This window comes from Muntiacus reevesi, chromosome 2 (genome assembly GCF_963930625.1).
Source record: "Muntiacus reevesi chromosome 2, mMunRee1.1, whole genome shotgun sequence".
Lineage (NCBI taxonomy): Eukaryota > Metazoa > Chordata > Mammalia > Artiodactyla > Cervidae > Muntiacus > Muntiacus reevesi.
This window is the reverse complement of record NC_089250.1, coordinates 110,445,077-110,462,374: the sequence shown is the minus strand read 5'-3', so window position 1 is coordinate 110,462,374 and position 17,298 is coordinate 110,445,077. Positions and strand designations below refer to the sequence as shown.

The window sequence follows — 17,298 nt, the reverse complement described above, 5'->3', positions numbered from 1 at the left end:
CCCTGTCCCATTTCACTATATGGATTTTTCTATATATTTTGACTAGTTTATATAACTCCAATTAGTTTGCTTTTTAGTTGACTCTCTTGAGTTTTCCAAATTAGCCACTACTTCACTTAAACATAATGATATTTTTATCTCCTCCTTTTCATTATATATAACTGTTTTCTATTTCTCATCATACTGCATTAACGAAAGCAATGATTGAAAACTCAAGTGCCCACAGGGCCAGGCAGGTAATGCAGCTGAGAGAACTCAGCTAAGGAGGATTTGAGGCAAGTAGAGAATGAGGATGTGTGTCTGCAGGTGACAGGGACATTGTGCTCTGTGCTCGTGTTATATTCAGGAGGACAGGTTTCATCTTGCCAAATTTTCAAGAGAAGCCAGAGATAAGGATTTTCTGCTGAAACTTCCAGTTCTTTAAAAGGTTCAAACTTTTTTTTTTATTTAAAAAAAAAAAAAAAAAAAAAACGTGGATTAGGCCAAAAGAGAATCGCTGATGGTCAGATTTAGCCCAAGGGTGACCAACCAACTCTAGGTGAGAACATCCCCCATTTTAGAAAGTATTGAATTTAAATCAGAATAGAAATGAACACACTCTTCTTAGCCCTGATTTCCTGCAATCTTGAGCCACTAAAGAGGATATTACTGTTTGACTTGAGGTAAAGGATCTCCATCACATTAAGTCTTTGCATCAGTTCAGCTCAGTCGCTCAGTCATGACCGACTCTGTGCAACCCCATGGACTGCAGCACATCAGGATTCCCTGTCCATCACCAACTCCTGGAGCTTACTCAAACTCAAGTCCATCAAGTCACTGATGCATACAACCATATCATCCAATGTTGTGCCCTTCTCCTCCTGCCTTCAATCTTTCCCAGCATCAGGGCTTTTTCTAGTGAGTCAGTTCTTCACATCACGTAGCCAAAGTATTGGAGTTTCAGCTTCAGCGTCACTCTTTCCAATGAATATTCAGGACTGATTTCCTTTAGGATGGACTGATTGGATCTCCTTGCAGTCCAAGGGACTCTCTAGAGTCCTCTCCAACACCACAGTTCAAAAGCATCGATTCTTCAGTGCTCAGCTTTCTTTATAGTCAAACTATCATATCCATACATGACTACTGGAAAAACCATAGCTTTGACTAGATGGATCTTTGTTGGCAAAGTAACGTCCCTGCTTTTTAATATGCTGTCTAGGTTGGTCATAGCTTTTCTTCCAAGGAGCAAGCGTCTTTTAATTTCATGGCTGCAGTCACCATCTGCAGTGATTTTGGAGCCCAAGAAAATAAAGTCTCTCAGTGTATACATTCTTTCCCCATCTATTTGCCATGAAATGATGGGACCAGATGCCATGATCTTAGTTTTCTGAATGTTTAGTTTTAAGCCAACTTTTTCACTACCCTTTTTCACTTTAATCATGAAGCTCTTTAGTGCTTCTTCACTTTCTGCCATAAGGGTAGTGTCATCTGCATATCTGAGATTATTGATATTTCTCCCAACAATATTGACTCCACCTTGTGCTTCATCCAGTCCAGCATTTCACATGATGTACTCTGCATACAAGTTAAATAAGCAGGGTGACAACATATAGCCTTGATTCACTCCTTTTCCAATTTGGAAATAGTCTGTTGTTCCATGTCCAGTTCTAACTGTTGCTTCTTGACCTGCATACAGATTTCTCAGGAAGCAGTAAGGGGGTCTGGTATTCCCTTCTCTTTAAGAATTTTCCACAGTTTGTTGTGATCCACACAGTCAAAGGTTTTGGCATAGTCAATAAAGCAGAAGTAGATGTATTTCTAGAACTCTCTTGCTTTTTTGATGATCCAACGGATGTTGGCAATTTGATCTCTGGTTCCTCTGCCTTTTCTAAATCCAACTTGAACATCTGGAAGTTCACGGTTCACATACTGTTGAAGCCTGGCTTGGAGAATTTTGAGCATTACTTGACTAGTGTGTGAGATGAATGCAATTGTGCGGTAGTTTGAACATTCTACGGCAATGGCTTTCTTTGGGACTGGAATGAAAACTGACCTTTTCCAGTCCTGTGGCCACTGCTGAGTTTTGCAAATTTGCTGGCATATAGAGTGCAGCCCTTTCACAGTATCATCTTTTAGGATCTAAAATAGTTCAACTGGAATTCCATCACCTCCACTAGTTTTGTTCATAGTGATTCTTCCTAAGGTCCACTTGACTTCGCATTCCAGGATATCTGGCTCTAGGTGAGTGATCACACCATCATGGTTATCTGGGTCCCTGAGGTCTTTTTTGTATAGTTCTTCTGTGTATTCTTGCCAGTTTGTCTTAATATCTTCTGCTTCTGTTAAGTCCATACCATTTCTGTCCTTTATTGTGCCCATCTTTGCATGAAATGTTCCCTTAGTATCTCTAATTTCCTTGAAGAGATCTCTAGGCTTTCCCATTCTGTTATTTTCCTCTATTTCTTTGCATTGATCACTGAGGAAGGCTTTCTTATCTCTCCTTGCTATTCTTTGGAATAGCATAATGGAATCCATTAAAATGGGTATATCTTACCTTTTCTCCTTTGCCTTTAGCGTCCTTTCTTTTCTCAGCTATTTGTAAGCCCTCCTCAGACAATCATTTTCCCTTTTTGCATTTCTTTTTCTTGGGGATGGTCTTAATCACTGCCTCTTGTACAATGTCATGAACATCCATCCATAGTTCTTCAGGTTTTCTATCAGATCTAATTCCTTGAATCTATTTCTCACTTCCACTGTGTAAACATAAGGGATTTGACTTAAGTCATACCTAAATGGCCTAGTGGTTTTCCCTACTTTCTTCAATTTAAGTCTGAATTTGGCAATAAGGAGTTCATGATCTGAGCCACAGTCAGCTCCTGGTCTTGTTTTTCCTGACTGTATAGTGCTTCTCCATCTTTCAGTTCAATTCAGTCGCTCAGTCGTGTCCAACTCTTTGTGACCCCATGGACTGCAGCATGCCAGGCCTCCCTGTCCATCACCCACAAAGAATACAATCAATCTGATTTTGGTATTGACCATCTGGTGATGACTATGTGTAGTCTTCTCTTGTGCTGTTGGAAGAGGGTGTTTGCTATGACCAGTGCATTCTCTTGGCAACACTCTTGTTAGCCTTGTTAGTGTCCTTCGTTTTGTACTCCAAGGCCAAATTTGCCTGTTACTCCCAAGTATTTCTTGACTTACTACTTTTGCATTCCAGTCCCCTATAATGAAAAGGACATCTTTTTTGGGTGTTAGTTCTAGAAAGTCTTGTAGGTCTTCACAGAACCATTCAACTTCAGCTTCTTCAGCATTACTGATCAGGGCATAGACTTGGATAACTGTGATATTGAATGGTTTGCCTTGGAAACGAACAGAGATCATTCTGTCATTTTTGAGATTGCATCCAAGTACTGCATTTTGGACTATTTTGTTTACTATGATGGCTACTCCATTTCTTCTAAGGAATTCTTGCCCACAGTAGCAGATATAATGGTCATCTGAGTTAAGTCATCCATTCCAGTCCATTTTAGTTCACTGATTCCTAAAATGTCAATGTTCACTCTCGCTATCTCCTGTGTGACCACTCCCAATTTGCCTTGATTCATGGACTAACATTCCAGGTTCCTATGCAATATTGCTCTTTACAGCATCAGACTTTACTTCCATCACCAGTCACATCCACAATCAGGTGTTGTTTTTGCTTCAGCTCCATCTCTTCATTCTTTCTGGAGTGAGTTCTCCACTGATCTCCAGTAGCATATCAGGCAGCTAGCAACCTGGGGAGTTCATCTTTAAGTGTCCTATCTTTCTGCCTTTTCATATTGTTCATAGTGTTCTCAAGGCAAGAATACTGAAGTGGTTTGCCATTCCCTTCTCCAGTGGACTACATTTTGTCAGAACTCTCCACAGTGACTCGTACATCTTGGGTGGCCCTACAAGGCATGGCTCATAGTTTCATTGAGTTAGATAAGGCTGTGGCCCATGTGATCAGTTTGGTTAGTTTTCTGTGATTGTGGTTTTCATTCTGCCTGCCAGCTGATGGATAAGGATAAGAGGCTTATGGAAGCTTCCTGATGGGAGAGACTGACTGAGGGGGAAGCTGGGTCTTGTTCTGATGGGTGAGGCCATGGTCAGGAAATCTTTAATCCAATTTTCTGTTGATGGGTGGAGCTGGGTTCCCCCCCCCCCTGTTGTTTGACCTGAGGCCAAACTATGGTGGAGGTAAAGAAGACAATGGCGACCTCCTTCAAAAGGTCCCATGCTCGCACTGCCGCACTCTGTGCTCCCGACCCTGCAGCAGGCCACCATCGACCCACGCCTCTGCCAGAGACTCCTGGACACTCACAGGCAAGTCTGGGTCAGTCTCTTGTGGGGTCACTGCTCCTTTCTCCTGGGTCCTGGTGCACACAAGGTTCTGTTTGTGCCCTCCAAGAGTCTGTTTCCCCAGTCCTGTGTAAGTTCTGGTGGGTCTATATTGGGGTTAATGGCGACCTCCTCCAAGAGGGCTTATGCCATACCCAGGTCTCCTGCACCCAGAGGCCCTGCCCCTGTGGCAGGCCACTGTTGAACCGTGCCTTCACAGTTCAGTTCAGTTCACTCAGTCATGTCCAACTCTTTGCAACCCCATGGATTACAGCAGGCTAAGCTTCCCTGTCTACCACCAATTCCCAGAGATTACTCAAACTCATGTCCATCCAATCAATGATGTCATCAAACCACCTCATCCTCTGTCAGCCCCTTCTCCTCCCGCCTTCAAACTTTCCCAGCATCAGGGTCTTTTCTAGTGAGTCAGTTCTTCGCATCACATAGCCAAAGTATTGGAGTTTCAGCTTCAGCGTCATATTCCAATGAATATTCAGGACTGATTTCCTTTAGGATGGACTGGTTGGATCTCCTTGCAGTCCTTGGGACTCTCAAGAGTCTTCTCCAACACCACAGTTCAAAAGCATCAATTCTTTGGCATTCAGCTTTCTTATAGTCCAACTCTCACATCCATACATGACTACTGGAAAAATCATAGCCTTGACTAGATGGACCTTTGTTGGCAAAGTAATGTCCCTGCTTTTTAATATGCCATCTAGGTTGGTCATAGCTTTCCTTCCAAAGAGCAAGCGTCTTTTAATTTCATGGCTGCAGTCACCATCTGCAGTGATTTTGGGGCCCCCCCAAAATAAAGTCTCTCACTGTTTCCATTGTTTCCCCATGTATGTGTGCCTTCACAGGAGATACTTAAATACAGTTCTGGCTCAGTCTCTGTGAGGTCTCTGGGTCCTGGTGTATACAAGGTTTGTCTGAGCCCTCTGAGCATCTCTGGCAGGTAAGGGGGGTGATTCTAAATGCGATTTTGCCCCTTCTACCATCTTGCTGGGGTTTCTCCTTTGCCCTTGGACATGGGGTACCTTTTTTTGGTGGGATCCAACATTCTCCAGTTGACAATTGTTCAGCAGTGAGTTGTAGTTTTAGAGTTCTCGCAGGAGAAGATGAGTGCATATCCTTCTACTCCTCCATCGTATGCCACAAATGCACCTCATTGTCAGAAGTTGCCATCTCCTCGCTGATCTTTGCCTCACTGCAATCTGATCTGGAGATGGAGGAGCAACAGCAGGTAGAGGAGCAGTAGTAGCACTGAGGGACAGGAGGCAGCAGCAGACAAGGGGATCCAGGGGATAGTGGCTCAGGGGCCTCACCATGATGGGTGCCTCACCCAGAACGGTGCCCATCCCCCACAGCCAGGAACCCCGGCCACCCCTGCAGGTGTATAAAAGCTGGTTTATTGGTAATACTTTATCAGAAATAAATTTTGAATTCTGTTCAAATAATTTGGCTCTCCTTTGACTCTGTGTGATTATTTTTATTAATAAATTTTTTTAAACTAGCAGAGAAAAAAACACAATACTTAAGATATATTATGGGAGAGTTTACTACCACTTTAAAAAATGTAAACAAATCTAATTTTTTTAACTCCTTAGTTTTATTTTATTGGCTCAACTCTTAGTTGTGACTTGTTTTCTCACCCATACTCCAGTAACTTATGCTCGTCTATCAAAGTCCTAGTCATAAAACTGCCACTGACATCATCAGTTTCAAAAAATTATTCACAACTGGATCCATCATCAACTCAGTCTACACAACCAGCTTCAAATTCCAAGGCAATTCCACACCACAATTCACATCTGTATTCCCAAGTCCACTTTGATACAGTTCACTCTTTGGAAAGATGTTAGAATGACAAATCTTCTGGAAATAGGTTTTGGTTGGGGGGTGAGGAGGGGAAACAGTATTAAATTAAAAAGATATAACTGACTCAAGACAGCAAAGACATTCAGTGCATGAATGTAAAAACATCACTAAACTTGGCTTACAAAATTGTTAATTATACATTTGACAGTGAAATATCACAAACAGCTGGGGCTAAAGAATACAAACCCACAGAGGGAGTGGGTAGGAGCAGGGGAAAAGTACTCAAACACCATCAAAGAGGATGCTTAAACTCAACCTCCTCTGCTGGAATCACTTTAACACCCACAAAGTAGGTTAACTACCTCACCCAAAGTTCATGAGCCTACCGCCTTACCTCCTAGACCCAGGCTTCTAAGTACAAACTCTAACTTGGAAATCCTTCTCCACCATCTAAGCACGGTGAGCTGTGAAGTTTGTGGCTGCCAGAAAGAGCTTGGTTAGAATAAAAAATGATGCATGTCCTGTAGCTTTAAGAAGAAAAGTCATGACTTTGAGAAATTTGGTCTTAATTTTTTTCAAAATATGTCAATAGTTTCCATGCCTTGAGAGACTCCTCCAGAGAACCCCACAGAGCCTGACATCCCATCCCAAATACAGGCCCAAGTGCTCACCACAAATGCCAGGAATCCACTCTCATGAGACTCTTCCCCAACCCACAGGGAGGAGTCGGGGTCAGAAACACTTACATGGAGTTCAGAAAATTCGCACCAGCAGAGTCAATGACAAGGCAAAGCCTGGTGGGTTTGGGGGGGGGGGGGGGCAAGCAGGAAAACAGGAGGATGGAAAAAATGTCTAACTCTTTAGGGACCCCTTCGGCAGTCCTATGCTGGAAGAGACATAGACTCTCCCATACATGCTATAACGGTAACCTAGGTCCCTCCCCATAAGACATATCTGGTGGCAAAAAGAAAAAAAAAAAGCCAACTAATATTTAAGTCCCTGGTACATTTTAACACAAGTGACAGTCTGAAGGGTACAAGCCTAGATAAAATATTAGCATATTTCCATAAATGCTATGCTTTCTAATAAGCATAAGTTTATTAGTAAACTCAATTTCAGCAAGTCTAAGATGGTAAATTTCAAAGTCCAAAGGTTGAAGCCTTCCAGAGGGTGGGAAATGATAGCACAACAGTCTCCTCTTCTTTTTAGATGGGATGATGAAACATCTGTATTTGTTTGTCTCCACATAATTTTTGAAAAAGTTGCAAACAACCAGATTGTGATTTAAGCTTCTATGAAAAGTAAAGACCATCAATGGACAACCCAATCCCTTCCCTTAACAATCTTCTGCAAAGAGTTCCACATCAGACAAAGGTTGCACATTACTATTCCCTCTGATTCTATCTCAAGCTGTCTCAAAATGTAAAAGGCACCAGAGTAACTAACTTTCCAGGACAAGGTATCAAGCTTACTCTTCTCCAGGATATGGACAACTTCTGTGATGGGGAAGAGCATAAATGGAAAGATTCCTGATGGGCAGCAAAGATCCAAGAATATTTAGGGCTGATAGAGTAACAGGGGGAGGGGTCCAAACAAGGACAGAGCACATTATGGTGTCCAATACCAATTTAAAAAAACAAATGAAATAAGCATCCCAGGCAGCCCAAGAGGGATGTGTCCAGATGCCAGAATAAGGGAAATCGGTTGAGGGTGGGTCAATGGAAACAGCTTTACCCTCCAGAACACCATGGCAAAAGCCACATCAATGCCAGTTGTAGGAGATCACTCTATTTTACAAAATATAAAACTGTTTCATTGCAAATCTATGGAAACAATGTCACAGGGGCCAAGGGCTGTCACTTCGAGTCAAAGAAGGCCCATTTCAGCTTGGCGCTGATGGCCAGCAATGTCAAGGCGAATTACACCCCCACTCACTGAGAGAGAAATCAAAGTCAGGAGACAAACATTTAGCTGGAGACACACCCACAGGAGTTGGGAGAGCCAGTGCTTCCTCCAAGCCATGCCTCTGAGCCATCTATCACAGGCTCAGAGAAAGAATGAGTTTTTTTCCCATCGAGAAGTGGAAAGGGCTGGTGATGGGACAGTCCAAAGGGAGATCTGGGGAGCCGTTCTGAAGGCCAAGACCTACTCTTGCCACATGCGGGGGTGGGAGGGAGGGGATGTCACCAAGCTACTGGCTGATGGAACCTGAATATAAAAAAGGGAGTAATGACTAGAAACTGCAACAGATGGGTGCCCAAAGACAGGATTGGGGTTATTTTTCCGGGTGGCATGAGGTTCCATGAGCTACCTGAGAGTGCTGATAAGTGATGTACAACGAACACAAGACTTACACACACAGGCTACAGATCTTGGGCAAGTCACACACTCTCTGGACAATAGTTCAGTAATAACCCATGAGAAGATTCTGCATAAATGTGGTCTCATGGCTAGAAATTCCCTACAAGCAGGTCAGAAGGCAGAGCAAAAGGCAAAACCCAGTTCTAGGAGAAGAAAGGAGATCTAATGCACATTCTAAAACAACCATCACTTCCATCCACAGACATGAAGCCAACATACAGGTCTGGGAGGGAAGCAGACCTTGAGGAAACAGGCTTACGATATCCACATCTTCAGGAGGACTAGAGCCAAACTTCTACTGGGGAAAGAGCAAGTTCCTCAGTCTCCTTGATGTAGACCTAATAGTTATTAAACTGCTGATTCTAAGGATGGAGGCTGCTCAAGTCTTTGTTCAGCCTGCAGATGCACCAAGAATAGTAAGTGTGTGCTCTAACTTAAAAGGAAAAGGAAGAGAAGGGCTACCAGTCATTAAGTGGCTTCTGGGTGCTAAACACTGTGATATGTATGAGTGTGTCTATGAAATTTTATTTAATCCTACCAGTTACCCATTTTATAGACAATCAGCTTAGAGAGAGATTATAAACTTTCCAACAAACATTCAACAATAGTCATGGCTATTGGATAAGATGGAGATTAAGTCACCAAGAGACTTACCGATCTCTTCTGCCTCTAAAACTATGGTAGACCTTGAAAGAGCAAGGAGGGGAATAGAAGTTACCCCTCAACCCCCGCTGACCCACCATTCACACACACACACAATCTTGTACATTACATGAGAACCAGCAGATTCTACCTTAACAATGAAAGCCAAAGGGTGGCCAGCCCAGCCAAGAGGAAAACATAGCGGGAGTGGCCACAGGTCTGCCAACCCCACAGAAAGGGATCATCCCGGGCACAGTCTTTCTGTTAGGCAACTTTTAACTTGGGACATAAAAATGAAAAAGTGCCTTTGTTTAAAACCCTTCTGAAATTTCTGATCATGATGATTTATGTAAATAAAATGTTAAATTAAAATGTAGGTGTTAATAAAATTACATATATGATGGAATGGCTGTTCTTTTTAAAACTGGTCTGCAATAAATTTTCTAAATTCTGATTGCAGGTGATTCAGGCCTTGAAAGCTTTGCCAACAATAGCCAGCAGAGGTCTATTACTGAAGTGGTATTAATATAGCTATCATCACCAATTCAAAGCAGATAATAAAGGACTGACACATTTATTATCATTATTAATTAACAGTTTTCTGAGATGGAATTAAATCAATATGCTGCTCTGATATCATTTTAACTAGTTATGCAAATCAAACATTTAGAGCCCATGAACAGATATAAATGCCATTCAAAATTCACTTCACACTTATTACTGTAATATCAGAACTTTCAGGCTTTGCTAGTAAAAAAAAAAAAAAGGGACTTAATGCTCATTTAATTACACTCAGACATAAAGCTTATGGAATGAAAGTTGAAATAGCTGATTAGTTAGGAAGTCGTAGTGAGGCTATAATACTTGGGATAGACAATGAGATAATAATGTGAAAACGCAGGACTCTGCACAGAGTGGTTCTGGCAGATTCTATTAAAAAGAACAATGACACGTGCAAGAGTTTATGTTTTAAAATTACAAAGTTGAGGAGCCTTTCTTAAGTTCAGAAAGAAGAAGGGAGAAGAGAGGAGACAAGGAAAAAGAAGAAAGAAAAACAGGGTGTGGGGAAAACCTACAACTCTGAAACTCACCTTTATAAAACAGAAAACTGTCAAGTTCAAAGGTCCAACATTTCTTCCTCACTAGATGATAATGATGATAATTTTCTTCATGCAGAATGCTACAACCATTTCTCAGCTTTTCATATCAGATGACAGCAACATCTCTCTTTTTTAATATATTTTTAGCTTTAATTTTTCACTTATGTATGTCTTAGCTCCTCAATGCGATGGTAAGCTCAATTATGATAAAGGCTGTATTTTATTACCACTTTGAGTCCTACACAGCATCAAGTAAAATGTCTTTCCTTTAGTAGATCTGATGTTTCCTTCACTGCAGCACATCCCGATGTGAATGGTGCTGTGGTCCAATGTTCGGGGAAGGTTTTCCCACCATCTGATCGTGCAATATTTCTGAAGTAACACAGCTTCCTGGTATATTTTATGCCTGTTCCTCTTCCTGCAAGACTCCCCAGGACAGCTAACTGAAGAGTCACTCTGAGTCAGAATTCCCTGCTTCTGGGCCCAGTAGGGGCAAGAAGAGATGTGAAAGGTTTGACATCTACAGATGTGGGTTACCAATGCGCAAAAGCAATCAGATCCCAAAGGTGGTGGTGGTTGTTTTAGTCGCTCAGTCATGTCTGACTCTTTGCAATCCCATGGACCATGCCGGGATCCTCTGTCCATGGGACTTCCCAGGCAAGAATACTGGAGTGGGTTGCCATTTCCTTCTCCAGGGGATCTTCCTGACCCAGGGATCAAACTCATGTCTCCTGCAATGGCAAGCAGATTCTTTATCACTGAGCCACCAGGGAAGCCCGGAGCAGGAGGGGTGGGGGCACGGGAGGCACTAAAATTACTGCCAGAGAATCTGAACAGCCTCTGTGGCTATCTGGGCAATGAAGAGGCTGGCTGAAGGCAGCAATGCCAAAAGGCAGTGTGAGGGACAGAATTACTTGCCAAGGTCCTCTCCCAGCCTCAAAGTCATGGGTCTACGGAAGTGGCTTTTTGGAACTCAGTCAGCATGTCCAGCATCAGTGCCACTGTAGAGAGGCAGTTGTTCTGCTGGGTGAGTGCTTTGGGGGTCAGGTCACACACAAACTTAAAGGCCCAGAAAGGAGTAGCCAAAGAGGTCAAATACTGCCTGGGCTATGAAGCTGAATTACAATGGAGAGCCGGAGTGTTCTGCAGACTCTTACCAGGCTCTGAGCAAGTTGAATTAAGCTTGGGATATTTTTTTATTGAAAGGACTGAATTCTTTCTATAGTGTAAGTTAATATGGGAAATATCTAGCTCTTTTTTGTTGTTGTTATTCCCTCCAAATTATATTCCCATCTTCACCCTAGAGGAGTCCATCTGATCCTCAGTAGAATCCATTTCAGAGCCAGAAAATGAATAGCACATATACCAACAGAAAATATAGTACAATTGTTCTGCTGTGACCCAAAAGGAACAATATAAAAAGAAGAAAATGAGATTTTATTATCCTTTCCACACTTTTCACTCTCACACTTAGCATCTTAACATTCTTCAAGTTCTTCTCAGAAATATAAAGCTCAAATCACAGACCAGTATCCGTTATGTTGTGCTGTCTTTGCCAGGGAATTTTACAAATTAAAAACTATAAAGGCTAAGAAGTTACAACTATATGCACTTGGATCCTGCCCTGGGAGGGGGAAAATGTACCTGAGTAGTAATGAGAGTAGGGAAATACACAGACTAAAAAGATTAGAAAGATGTATAAGAAAATGTGTAATAGCAGTTAACTTATAGGAGTCTGATTATGGGTGATATCATCTTCTTTGTGCTTTGATGTATTTTCCAAGCATTAACAATGTCCATCTTTCCACTGAAGAACATTTACAGAGGGCCAGGGACTAAACAAGCACTGCATAGGATGCTGGAAAAACAGCAATCAAGACACACAAGGTCCCTGCCCTCTTGATGGAAACAACCTAGAAGGGAAGACAGAATCAAACAAGCAATGACCAACACAATGATTTGTGCATTTTTTGTTTGTTTGTTTTTTTAATGAGGATTTACAAAGCCTTTACTGCTACTTAGATTCTACACATATTTCCTGGGTCTTGAGCAAGTTCGAAACCTTCCAACTTAGAGTGTTCCTATCTTCCTAAAACGGAAAGCAAGCCCATCGCATGTGCCTGAGGCTTCAGAAATCACTACATTTTCTACTTTTCCATGGTGAAGGTGCAAGACTTCTTGGATCCAAGACCTAAACACCTAGGTAAACCATGTTGGTAGTTAGCTGAGCTGAGGCCCTAAACTCTTCTCCTGACTCTCATGCTAACTAAGCTTTAGCAAGTATTTCCTCAAGACTGCTGTACCTGAGGCCCTCCACGTTTTCAGTTTCACTGACTTCTACACTGACTGCATGTGAACTGCCAGACTCAACAACCCCACCTGTGGCCCAAACTTTCTCCACCTGTGACTGCACAGGCTCACTCAATCGTGTCCAACTCTTTGTGACCCCATCAGGCTCCTCTGTCCATGGGATTTTCCAGGCATGAATACTGGAGTGGGTTGCCATTTCCTCCTCCAGAGAATCTTCATGACACAGAGATTGAAGCGCATCTCCTATGTCCTCCTGCATTGGCAGGCAGATTCTTTACCACTGGGCTACCTAGGAAGCCCTAAACACTCTATCAGTCCCAAATATCAAGCAAAAATTGCTGTCAACTAGTCTCTTTAATGGAGAAGGCAATAGCAACCCACTCCAGTATTCTTGCCTGGAGAATCCTGTGAACAGAGGAGCCTGGTGGGCTGCTGTTCATAGGGGTCGCACAAAGTCAGACATGACTGAAGTGACTTAGCATGCATGCATGCATTCTCTTTAAGGGCTTTCCAAATGGTGCTAGTGGTAAAGAATCTATCCGCCAATGCAGAAGATGCCAGAGACTTGGGTTTTTTCCTTGGATCAGGAAGATTCCCTGGAGTAGGAAATGGCAACCCACTCCAGTATTTTTGCCTGGAAAATTCCATGGGCTGAGGAGCCTGGTAAGCTACAGCCCATGGGGTCACAAAGAGTTGGACACAACTGAGCAACTGAACATTAGCACGAGCCCAGTCATCTTAAAAGATTTGATATTTCCAAAAAAAAAAAAATCTTTTTCCCTATTTTTAAATATCTGGAGAATACAAATCTCAGAAAACTGTTATGGTGGAGAAAAGTTTTAAGGAAAATTGCTTGTTGCTATGTCCATTCTCTTCTCCCTCTTCCCTCTTCACTCTCCTCCCTGGGAAATTCAATCTCTGGTTCAAGAACAATATGGAAAGAATATTTGTGGGTATGAAGATTAATATATATAAATGACTCTAAGGATAAATGTTAAAATCTCATTGAGAGGTGAAATATATAAAATACATGCTCACCCTTCAGGGGCAAGGGGAGACTGTTAAGCAAGGGTATGTTAGCACTGACCACCTATCAGACCAATGTGAACATGGTCTTTGACCACTACAGCATGAACCTCCCAGGAGGTCTTGAGATAAGCGAATGAAGAGTCCAGCAATGAGAAAACCACCACCTCAATTCAAGGAATAGTATCAGTGGCAGGAAGTTAGGGACAAAGTCCAATAATTGGAACAGTAAGTAGGGCATCGACCCAAGATAGGACTGCAGAAAACTGGATGGGACTTTTGCAGCCAATACTTTTGCAGAGGAGTGATGCCTGCAACCCCAGCCCATCCTCTTCCCCTGTCAGCCAGCACAGTCCAGCAACCGCCAGGACACACAGGTCACATGCTGATTCCTTTGCCATGGCATAAACAGTTGTGCCTGTCTTCCCGTCACCTAGCTGTGGGTACCCTATGGATATCCAGGGAAAGCCATGGACAACAGAAGGCTCTCTGCCCCTGCTTCCCATCTGTACTGCAACCTGCCAAGCACTTGGAGTTACAGTAAAAAACACCTACAAATTTTATGGAGCCTACTCACCCCATTCCTTAAGCCCTTTCCAAGGGGTCCTTCCTTTTTAGCAACTTAGCAAGAAGTCCAGCCCAGCCTCGAGTCAAAGACAGCAATCTTCTTTCCTTCCTCAGTCCATAGTCTCTGAAGTGATTCTCCCTCTGCTTGGTCTTCACCCACCCCCATTCTCTTCCTGAGAGCTGTTCTTTGGCCTCATTGGTCTAAGAAATCAGTCAAGGGTAAAGGCAGCAAGAAAAGCTTTAACTTGTCAAAGGAGAGTGATTGTGGGACTGTTATCACATGGGACAGTGAAAGTCAATTGGTTCTCTCACCATTGGCGCTATTTAAGCACAGCTGAGGTTTGTCTGTGTCTGGGCATGTAGGCAGGTAGTAAGATGCTAAAATAGAGTATCATCTCTCTTTAAGTTGTCCATGTAAACTAAAAGTACATACTGTACTAATAAAAAAAAAAAAAAACAAAGCACAGGAGTTTAAATTTCCTCCATAAGGTTTTTCTTAAAGTTGGAAAATACAGGTGAAGATGGGATTAGAAAAGAGGAACTATTGAAGTCTTTTACAGATAGGAGAGTGAGCAGATACTTGTGTTATTTGCTAAGCATAGAAACATAAATTAACAATCGACTATACTTCATTTTAATATATATATATATATACACACCAAAAAAAAGAGAAAGAAATTAACAAATTATAGCAGGAGATCTACAAATTAGAGAGGTTTTAAGAAGATGAGCAAAGAGGGGTGTTCACCTGGGTGAGAAAGCAAGAAAGATGTAAAATTACTTTTTAGAAACAGATGATGACACCTCTCCCACTGCCTGCAACCCCATCCCACATCCTGATCTATTTCAATCCAGCCTGGAAATAGAAGTGAATGTCCTCCTGAGACACAGTACAGTCAAATCCTGACTACCCCATCTATCGCTTAGACAAACCACCTCAATCTCTGTGCCTCAGTTTCCTCATCTTTAAGATGTAGTTAACAATAGTTCTATCTCAGAAGGTTGCTATGAGGATTAAATACAGTTGGTCCATGTAAAATGCTCAGAACAATACTTCTGTATGGCAAGAGCTCAACACATCATTACCTGCCATCAGCATGAGTATCACTACCATCTTGGAAAGGTCCTTCCCACTCAAGCTTTACTCCATGTACCAAAGACACCACCATCCCTATTGAGGTCCCAGTGTTTGCATAGCTTCCAGCACTGAGAGTAGCTATATCATCCTTACACAGGCTTATCCTGACCAAACCTATGAATGAGTAAAACTCCATGAATGAGATCACTTGAAAGCAATTTTGAGGGCTTGGTCCTTCGACTCTTTATATAACCAGTATATAATAATGGAGCTTTTTTGTGGTCCACAAGTCTCCAGGATTATTAGTGCTGCTTTGGTTAGGAAGCTGCAGTCTGATCCCCTGACTAGAAATACTGGCATAATTTATTGCATTATTACTCCTCTGAACTGAAAGCAATTAATTACCTGGAGCAGGATGCACAAGTGAAAATTTATCAGAGAAAAGTGATGAAAAATGTGCCCATTGCTTTAAAATAATAGGTGCTTAATGGTTTTTTTGTTTGCTGGCTAATCTCAGGCATCTTATAAACAACTCCAGCCCTGTTATCAGCTGTGAATCCAGTCCCCACTCCTTCTTGCCCCCCTCTATTATTCTATCATCCCATATCTCTCTTGAATACAAGAAATGTCTAAAACATCCACCTAAAAGCAGAAAAGAGACTCCATTCCTCTTCTGCATGAGAAAATTATTAATATAATGTAGAAATATGTGATAAAATATATTCCTACATTTATCGCCCATGTTGGTAGCACAAATACATCGACCTGACTGATGTCTCTCTATTACAGCACCTTGCTTTAAACTTATAAAACTCAGATTCCCCTCCCAAAAAAGACATTCTAAGGAAGATATATACATTAACTCTTGTCTCCAACACCATATGTGATATTCACATATCCTTCCTCTCAAAATCCTCCTACATAATCTCCAAGAATGTTTTCTACCAAGGCCTTCCCTAGTCTTTCTCCTTTTGCCATCATAGACCAAAATCCAGAAAGAGAGGAAACAGACCCAATAACGTGTTATTGTATTATTCATAAATTCCATGCACATGTGAAAGATAGGAACAGGGCTAAATTCATCCTATTTGTTTCTACTTTTCAGAATTATTCACATCTGTATGATTCCGTAATTGTTTCTTCTATAAAGTTATTGGAGTAATTTTGCTCCGTATATTCCTGATCAATTCCCCCTCTCAAGGGCACAGTTGAAAAGTGATATTTGAAAGCGGCCTCTGATAGATTGCATGGTTAGTCAGCAGCAGAGACAAACAACCTAATCCAGCACAAATTAGTTCGGCTGCCAGCGATAGTTTTATACAAAGATGTAAATTATGTTGTCAAAATCGGTCGCTTTCTAGCTTGCTGCTCAGCTAACAAGAAACCACTTTGGCTGATAAAGATGAACACTAAGCTTCCCCCTCTTACAAATTTGCAAATCTGCCATTTCAGCATTCTGTTAGCCACAAACAAACAGCCAGCTATAATTGCTCCTTTGCTTCCACGGGGCTATTTTCCCCCCACCTCGTGCTGTGCCTTCAAGGCTGTTCTTGAAAATAACAACAACAAAGCCCCAAAGCGCCACAACAAGAAACACTGGTACCCCCTCAGACGAGGGTGTCAGAGAAGGCTCAGCTTTTGCCCCCAGACCCCTCCCAGCCTGACTGCCTCCCCTGCAGACCCAATAGCCCAGCCCACCCACACAGGGCTCGCTGTGTTCTGAGTGTGACCACGCAGCCCCCCAGTACTGCTACCGAAAGGACTGAGAGGGCAGGGAACATTGACCGAAATGGAAATGGAAACATTCTTATGGCTTTGAACAAGGATCGCTTTTGACAGGGGCCCATCCATTCTTCTTTACTGTACAAGCTCCCATTCCGGGGAAGGGAGGGGAACAGAGCACACTTTCGAGGGGCCGAGAAGAGCGCTCCACCAGGCTGCCTGCATTAAATTGGAATCAGATAGATCTCGTGCTGGACTGAAAATAATAACACATTAGAACGGTAATTATATCCAGCATAAGTCAAATAAATAAATTATAAATTACAATTACCC

The 17,298-nt window shown here is 42.2% G+C and overlaps 1 protein-coding gene across 1 annotated transcript in view; it reads right to left on the bottom strand.

Annotated features, from left to right (window-relative positions):
- LRMDA (leucine rich melanocyte differentiation associated) overlaps positions 1-17,298 on the bottom strand; it is a 1,142,706-nt gene that overhangs the window by 948,326 nt on the left and 177,082 nt on the right. The gene's annotated exons all lie outside the window — the stretch shown is intronic.